Raw genomic sequence first — 9,319 nt, 5'->3', positions numbered from 1 at the left:
AGGACTACTACCATAAAAATCAATAGATGATCAGCGCAACCATTTTAACATCTTTATTCAATTTCATTTTTATATATATTCGTTAAAGAAAGCAAAACATATACAAACTCATAAAATTTCATCTACACATACATATCGAGATGAAAATTATTGAAAATATCCTATTAAATTCCTTAAATTCAAAAGACACGTTTTCTTGATTTTAGCGTGAGTGTGTTGAGTGTCGGATTCACTCTGGATACGTCTGTACCTATGGAAGGTATTTGTGTCAAGCACCCTCGCCGCAGACTCGTTACCCTATATCGTGCCTCGTCCACTTAAAACGAGTAAAAAGCTAATAAAATTTGTTTATTACAGTGAGAAGGAATTTTTTTTTAGTTCATTCTTGATGAATATTTGTAGAATTTGATATGCTGTTGGAAGACTTTGGTATTGGAGAAGCATGAATGATAGTATAGATCGAACCGATCTCTTGATATAGTAGTGCCCATATATGGTGTACAAGTAGTTGAAATTAATGAAGGAATGATTACTAGTGGTGCATTTAGGTATGACGTAAATTATGGGTTTTTTTCTTACAATGATCAAGATCTCCATACGCTGTGAAACCATCTTAGAAAGCAATTCAATTCTTGTATTGACAAATCTCTTAAATTCTCTGAATCAGATTATTCACAGAGAGCAATGAAATATCAATACTTAAAAATGATGTTAAACACAGAGGAGCCATGCAAAACGTCCCACGTCTCTCTTCGCTCACTTTCTTTCAATGTTTCTATACTATATATGTCACTAAACTTGGAAAGAATAAAACAAGGCATACTTTGACTATTAAAACATATCTAATAGAGGTTTTGAATATAAACAATGGACAATTAATAGCAAAATAAAGAGATCGTCCTGTAGCTACTAAATGCAACGTTTTTTATTTTATGTTTTTTGGATCATTTTTGCTATGCAGAAACTAATAGTTTCTCAATTCTATATATTAATATTAGTGTGGGTCATACTCTCAGTAGTGAGTTCATCGCGATTGGCTAAGAAGGTACAATATAGTGCATTGATTAGCTCTTTAATCAGCATATAGTACACGTGTACAACATGCCTCGTGTTCACTAACAGTATCACCAATTTTTAGGTCATCGAATAACGCATATTCATGTATGATATCAGATCTAGTGTTTTTATCGTGTGAAGAATTAAATGATGAGTAGGGTATAACCAATCGAAGGATATACTGTAGCCAAAACATTTCTAGCTGTGATCCACTTTCAGGGTGTCCTTAGTCTAGTGAGTAGTGTTCACCAATCAAGCGACCCTGGTTCCCGAAGTTTTTCGATGTGCCTGAACAATCGGAAGGCATCAGAACTTAGTTTGATTGGCCAGTCTTTGCTCAGTGAGAAATGTTCACTTTGGTGTCCCTAGCGTAGTAGGTAGTGTTCACCAATCAAGCGTACCAAATATTCCGAGGTCTTCCGATGTTCTTGCACAATTGTGAGGCACTTAGACCTTAGATACATCACCGTCCCTAACTCAGTGGTTAGGTCAATCGCAACTTCTTGGGCCTTTCCGGCAGGCTCGGAAAAACACCTCGAATGTATTAACATTACCGGATGTTACAATTTTATTCAAAATGGAGTCGCTTCCCATTAAAATAAGTATCAGCTTGACAGCCTTTTAAGTCGCTTAATTATGTGTTATATTTTTGGGTATGTCATTTACTTTTATGAAGTCTAGCTTACATCTCAACAGATCGTAAAATGTGTTGTATTTATATAAACTTTTATAAAAAGGGGGGTCGTCATGGACGCCTAAGTAATACATTAAGGTGTTTTTCCGAGCCTGCCGGAAAGGCCCGAGAAGTTGCGATTGTGATTAGTGTTCACCGATCAATTCCCTCTTTGTTTCCAAGGTCTCCAATGTGCTTGCACAATCGGAAACCATCTAGACCTTAGGTATATATCAGACGTCCCTAGCTGAGTGAGTAGTGTTCACCGAAGAAGCCTATCCTGGTTTTCGAGGTCTTCTGGGCTGCGTTCAAGATTGTAGCCGCTAGGTCTCAGATTTGAAGTTAGAAATAATTAACTAAAGACTATATATATGGACATAATTTGTTAATTTCAAGCGGAAATATACATGTTAAAATTCATTATAACTAAAATGATGAACAAATGATCACTAAATAAATAGATTTCTTGTTTGTTACACAGTGGTAACTAAGGCGGCAATCTTGAATTTGATGCATAGCATAAAATATTTTGGCTACGAATATCTACGTAGCGGCTAGGCTAGCTTATCGTTCAACTACAGTCCAGATGTGCCTGCACAATCGGAAGGCATCTAGACCTTTAGTATATCATCTTTATCTAGCTCGATGAGTAGTGATAACGGATCGGTGTGTCCCTTCCTAGGGTGAACACTACTCACTACGCTAGGTACTAGGTACGCTAGGTAAACATTACACACTGAGAACTAGGGACGGCTGATCTATTGAAGTTCCTGATGCCTTCCGATTGTTCAAGCACATCAAAAGACTTCGGGAACCAGGCTCGCTTGATTGGTGAACTGTATTGGCCACTTGCACACCTGTAGCTCAGGTAATCTTGATTTAACAGGTGATCTGAGGATCAGGTAACCCTGTCTTAAACCTGGCTAAAGCTGTACTCAGGTGAGAAGTAGTTGGGTTGCAAACCTGTGACTCATATATATACATATAGCTATTCACTAGGCTAGGGACACCCTTATCGGTGAACATTACCTAGCCAGATCGGGGATCACAGCTATAGAAGTGTTTTGGCTATACCCTATCGAATGGTGATGCACTACTCATCAATTTAATTCTTCACATTATAAAAATACTAGATCTGATATATTGTGTTATTTGATGACCTTATAAATGATTCTGTTAGTGCACACATGTACTACTGATGAGTTTCGAAAGAGCACTAATCAATGCACTTTATTGTACCTTCATAGCCAATCGCGATGTACTCACTTCCGAGAGTATGATCAACAGCAATCCATGCGTAATATGGAAATAAGACAATATTAGTTTCATTACAACAAACAATGGCCCAAAAACATTGCATTTAGAAGGTCCAGAACAATCTCCTTATTTTACTACTGAGTCTGAATTTAGCTAAACAACTTCAATAATTGCGACTCCTCATGTTATAGTTATGAAGTTGACAAGAAAGCTATCCAAATAAAATTTAAGCTTTCAAAACAATTTCATTGAGTAACTGTACCCCACCTTGTGTGCACTCAGGCATGGATAACAATATGCTGATTATTACCAATCAGTTAATAATGTATTTACATTTTTCATTTATGAAAAATATACATTTGTAATTTTGAATGGTAAAATGTGTATGTGTATGTAAATGATAATGTATTCGGATGAAGTTAAGCACAAAAATAACCTAATCTGTGATCTAACATCCAATGACGCAGTTTAGCACAAAGTGATGACATATACAAATAAGACTCGTTGGTAGTAATTATTCTGTTTTATGCAATAAATCTTCCGAATAATTAGATTTAATATGCAGAACGTTACAGCGTTTATCCCGACATAATGGGTGTGAACACAGCGATTACCGCTGACAAACATGGCTGCCTTCTTTAAAGCAGACCTTTGTTTGCCCAAATACCGATATAAAACCCAAACAACCGGACGACTATCTAAAATTGATTACATTTAATGTCGGAAATCTGTCATTTTGTGGCATTAAAGAGGAAAAGGTAGAGTACAAGTCATTTTAAACTGCCGTGAATGAAAATTACCTAATATTGCTCGTTCTTTAGTATATAAGCATCTCACAACAGGAATCCACATTCTCTCTCTCTCTCTCTCTCTCTCTCTCTCTCTCTCTCTCTCTCTCTTCATGCAAAGACTCCATAAACGGCAAAATCTAGAGTGGTTTTGTCCAAAATTTTTTAGTTTTATTTCGTTTGTTAAAAGTTCGTTTTCACAAAAAACTACATGTACTTGAATTAGCAATTTTTATCAAATGAATACATTTTATATCAAAATCAACATTTAAACAACAGAAAGTGGGGTTTTTTTGGTCCATGTGAAGGTATCAAACCTCACCAAAAAAAATACATATATTACCATACATATTATTCAAACAAGACTGTGCAGTAAATAACCGGCTTTCTTCAAAGGAATTCGTTCCATATTTAACTCAATAATTCAGCAAAAATGGAAAGTTTCTTTTGTGTTTCATGCGTGTTTAGAGGAATGAAACGTTACACAGAGAAAATACGTAACCCGCGTTAACAGCTTGAATCACAAAAAAGTATCTTATTGATTTTTAAATCTCTCTTTGAATCTCTCTTAAATGATTCATATACAGTGGGTCAAAGTACGTAAAACACTTTTTTGTTTCACTTTTAGTAAGTCACATAAATGGAAGAAATAATTCTTCAACACATGGACAATTCTACAACCACATGTATTAGATGTCTAAAGTCAGAGCGTGCGTTCTCCGGATCCGTTTTCAATGTTGCTAAAAGTTTCAATTGTAAACCTGTTTTGTAATGGTTTTCAATTTTAACACATCGTTCAACCTAACAACGACACATGGCCATCAGTAAATTTTTTCTCAATATTATACGAATATTTAGAAAACCAATCCAACTTCTACTGATTAATATTATTTTACTTGTTTTGTAGCATTCGTGGCGTTGGTCCCAACGACCCCCGGGTATCACCCCCGGCGCCCGAGAAACTTTAAGTTTCCTCTTCCTATTTTCTTCAATTTCAATTCTTTATTCACTCAAGACCAGTCCACCGGTATATGAGGTTCAACATAAGTATATACAAATGAACACAAAAAAGCCAAGGATCATAAGTACAGTAGAAGTAATAAAAATAAAAATAAATTGAGTAGTAAATGTGGAACAATCAATCTTTAATGTTTACTGTATACGTGATTAGGAATTTGTCGCTAATAGTTATCGATGTAAATATATACATGCACATCTCATCTATTCAAAAAATACAAATTGATGTTTTTGAGAAAAGAATCTGAGTTTGAATAATATGCATTCATCCTGAACGACCTAATTGTCTGTAGATTTCCCAGCAGACAGTTACTGCTGGTGTTTACGTCATTATAGACAGGAAACAGAAAAATGCCATTGTTCAGATATCTTTTTAAGTTGTTTACCTATTTATTTGACCCCAATTTTACAAAACAAAGATCTTAAACAATTTGCTTCTTCTTTGAACATATCTTGATCAATATTGCAATTGGCAGTACGTCATGGCAACTAAAAAAATGCATTACACAAACAGAAAATGTGTGGAACTATTTCTATACAACATTCCTAAAAGTACACAAAACAGAAAAGAGACCAATTATATTGGAAATTAATTAGAAAACTTGCTTTTAACTTGCAATTAAATTATTATTCTTTATTGACCAAAGGATCCATTTGGCTCATAAGTACATAATACAAACAGTAAACTGGAGAATGATGGAGGATTCTACATGATACATAACAGATGGGTTAACAATGTATATAGAATATATACATATATATAGACATAAGCCAGAAGACATATCACAAGGAATTAACATTATAATCCTCTTTCAGCTTAAAAGCTTTCAATAAATGTTGACAAAGTTTCTGAATGGATTTGAAGTTATCGTAACTAAACAACTGTGTGAAAAGGAAGATTTTTTTCTAGCAGTACTAGATGATATCGCAAGGATTAACACTTTACGCATAAATAAGATACAATGCTTAATATATTGAACCATTTTTTAGGTTCATTTTTGTATAATTACTGTGTATATTCTTTCTTAATTACTTTCTTCGTCTATTCGTTAAAATTGAATTAAAAAACCAAATGTGGCCTTAATTATTTTTGTAGCAGCTGAGTGGAAAAAAATAACAAACCTTTATATTTCATAGCAGTGAGTGGGTATTGTGAATGGCGAGTGCGTCGTATCTCTAAATTTTGTTCTTTGTATAAAATTTCACTATAATTCACGCCCCCCGTTCAATTTCACCGTTTCATGCATACATCATTTAATCATTTAGACGTAGTGCACTGTTTACAAATCAATGTCCAAGATTTACCGTATATCAGGTTATATTCCGCGATTCAGAACCTAGAACGGTATATAAAATTTACGCGAATCGAATTTTCACTATTTCAATGTCATAGTGAAAATATAATTCAAGATTTTTTTAACCCTGTGAAGTAAGAGGGTAAAAGTATCTAAATTGCCGCTCATTAATATAAAAAAAATTCGGACAAACCATTTACACGATTTCCTTAATGTTAAATAATTACCGATAATTATTTTCAGAGACGCAAACAGTCATAGATTAATAGAATCATTCATTATTACGAGTGTGGGATAGTGAAATTCCACCGAGGGGACAAGATTCACTGTCTAGGACGAGGCTTTGCCGAGTCCTAGACCGTGAATCTTGGCCCCGAGGTGGAATTTCACTATCCCACACGAGTTTATAATGAATGATTATTTTTCTCGCATTATATTAGCTTAAAAAATGATGTTTGACAACTTTCTGTTGTGTCGTTCAAAAGATTACTTTCGGTTTATCCCTCCGCGTGCTTCAAATAGTGCAAGTTATAAATGAAAGCATATGACAGTTTTTTCAATTAAAATATGAAAAATTGTAATTAATTATGCAACACAATTACTTAATGGATAATCTCAATGCATTGTTTTGCATTTCCCTACAGCAGACAACGTTTGTTTACGTTTTAAAACGGCGTAGTAATACACAGTGTAAGACAGAAAAATCTCACACTGCTGTCTCACACCGGACAAACCGATCTCACACCGGTGATAATGCGAGAAAAATAGATCATGTACCGTTACATATACCAGTAGCTCAGGTATAATCAGACATCGGTTTACGCAAGAAAAGCGACCGTTTTAATTAGCTTGTCAATGGATTATTAAATAAACTATGAGGCTTACATACCTATTATCTTGCGCTTGCTTCCGATCCCGCAATTTCTACTCTAAACTTACTGAACACAGTTCATTGTACTTTTACATACCTGTTTACTTCATAATGAAAGAGGGAACTATATTATAAGAACAACACTTTGTATCAAATTTACGCTGATATATTTTCCGCGATTTGGAAATCGTCGCGAACAAAGCGGAAATTGGATACACGCGGAAAAAACCTGATATACGGTATTACCAATCTGTTGTGGTATGAAAATGTATGAAATTAAAAAAACGCTAGTGTATGTATATTTATTTGCATATTTAAAACCAAAGTTGTTGGATCCAAAGTATCTGCCCGATGGTTAATACTACACGTACCGCTATGATGTTAGTGTAAACAATTTTTTTTAGTAATTAGCATCATACACATTGCAGTAACAGTGCATACTCCCACTGACTTGGATCCGCCAAAGCGTGTCCACAACCTTGCTTTCAGTTTTTGCTATTTCGGGCTAGTTTATCGAAAATGAAAGTACGTTTTAAATTGATTTAGCAAAAATGACTAATCAGGTAAAATTCAATTACAGCCTACGGACATCATATCACACGTGTTGAAATACCAAAGGTGTTAGCAATTACTCTGGTGCAGGTATTTATAGTTAAGGTGTAAAATCCCTCTGCTATTAATTTCACTATATGTTTTTTTTAAAAATTTTCATATTGATTTTCATCAAAGTCAATATCAATAGATTCAGATGAAACAAAGTTGATGTGATGAAGCGCTGCTAGATTTTTCAAAAATTGATAATATGTCAAATCATGATATGAAGAAAACTAGACATAGTGGTTAAAAAAAGCAAAATTTTACTATTGCAGCATAAAATTAAAGATATTAAATTTATATGAAAATAATATATGGTTATATACAATGTCAATTCATATTACAAAATATAGTAAAGCGCTGCTTTTTAGATCAGAATAGCATTTTATTGTATATGTTTGTAACAAAAATTGCTTCAAGCAGCTAGAGTTACCTTTCTTTATCATAGACTATTGAAGGTTTTACATACACATTTTACATACAGTACATGATAATTTACCACAGGTTCTAATTTTTCAGAAAAGATTATCTGTTTTTAAGTTTGGATAACATAAAAGTAAATGGATCCATATCATTATGTTTTAAAAATGCTAAAAATGTTAACCAAAGCATTTTGTTACAACACAAAAGGAGATCAAATGAATGGTCTTCCAGTAATTGGTATCATCTCAATATAGTGATATATTGTCTTGAATAAAATGTAAATTGGTTTTTAAATTTTGTTTTCCCATATCTGCTCTCTCAGAAAAGAAACCCCAATATTCAATTTTAAACATATGAAATGTTATAAGTTTCAAATGATGATATGTTAGTAAGTCTAATGTTTGCATTTGTCTTGGTCACACTTTTCCCAATTATAATTCATTCACCTATGTGAACAAGCTATAAATAAAGAAATAAAACTTTTCCATCCAAAAATTCTCTGGCCTTAAACATCAAATATGTACTGTGCATGTACTGAACTAATAAAGAAAATTGAGTTATATTTTTAAATAAATTAATCCATTGTGGGGAGTAGGGATATACAATGTATATATTGCCTCATAAAAATATGATCAATATGATTCGCTTCTTGCAATGTTTTGTAGAAGCTTTCTTTACTTTTTTGCCCCCTGCTAAAGTTGGAGTACAGTTCGTTCCGTTAAAACTTTTTTTCTTTATTTGAATTTAAATAAATATCGCATTCAAACATAAATTAGGGCCCAGCACCGCCTCATTTGTTGCTACATGCTTTAATAATTGTGAGTTAAGAGAAACAAAGTGAGATTTTTTTCTACAGGAGTTATCTCTCTTATCAGATGGACATTACACCTTAATTGGTAAAATTTCTTAATTTATAAGTATTCATAAATATAGATAAGGTTTTTTGGGCAAACTATAAAAAATTAAATTCGTCCCCTATCTCTTGAGAATTACACACTTACGGTCACTTCTAGGTTGGTTTTTTATACCTTCCGTTTTCTACGTTTAAGCAATGTGCTGATCTATTTTTACATAATAAAGACTTTTATGAGACAACAGTTCAAAAGATATTTTGGTAAACAATCTCTAGTAGCTATTTCCTTGAACACTATATACATTTTAATTTTTTTTTTTATTTTTTTTTTATATAAAAACACTATTTATAATAACAATTCTGTGTGAACGCGTCCGTTATTTGCTATTCACCTAGTAGAACAAATTGTTTAATTGACATTATTGACCTCTTCTTCTCAAACAAAAAAGTTTATTTCTAACTAAGCTTATCCAGTTTTTCCTGTTGTTTTTC

The sequence above is a fragment of the Magallana gigas genome, chromosome 4, assembly GCF_963853765.1.
Source record: "Magallana gigas chromosome 4, xbMagGiga1.1, whole genome shotgun sequence".
NCBI classification, from domain to species: Eukaryota; Metazoa; Mollusca; class Bivalvia; order Ostreida; family Ostreidae; genus Magallana; species Magallana gigas.
This window is presented reverse-complemented; position numbering follows the sequence as displayed.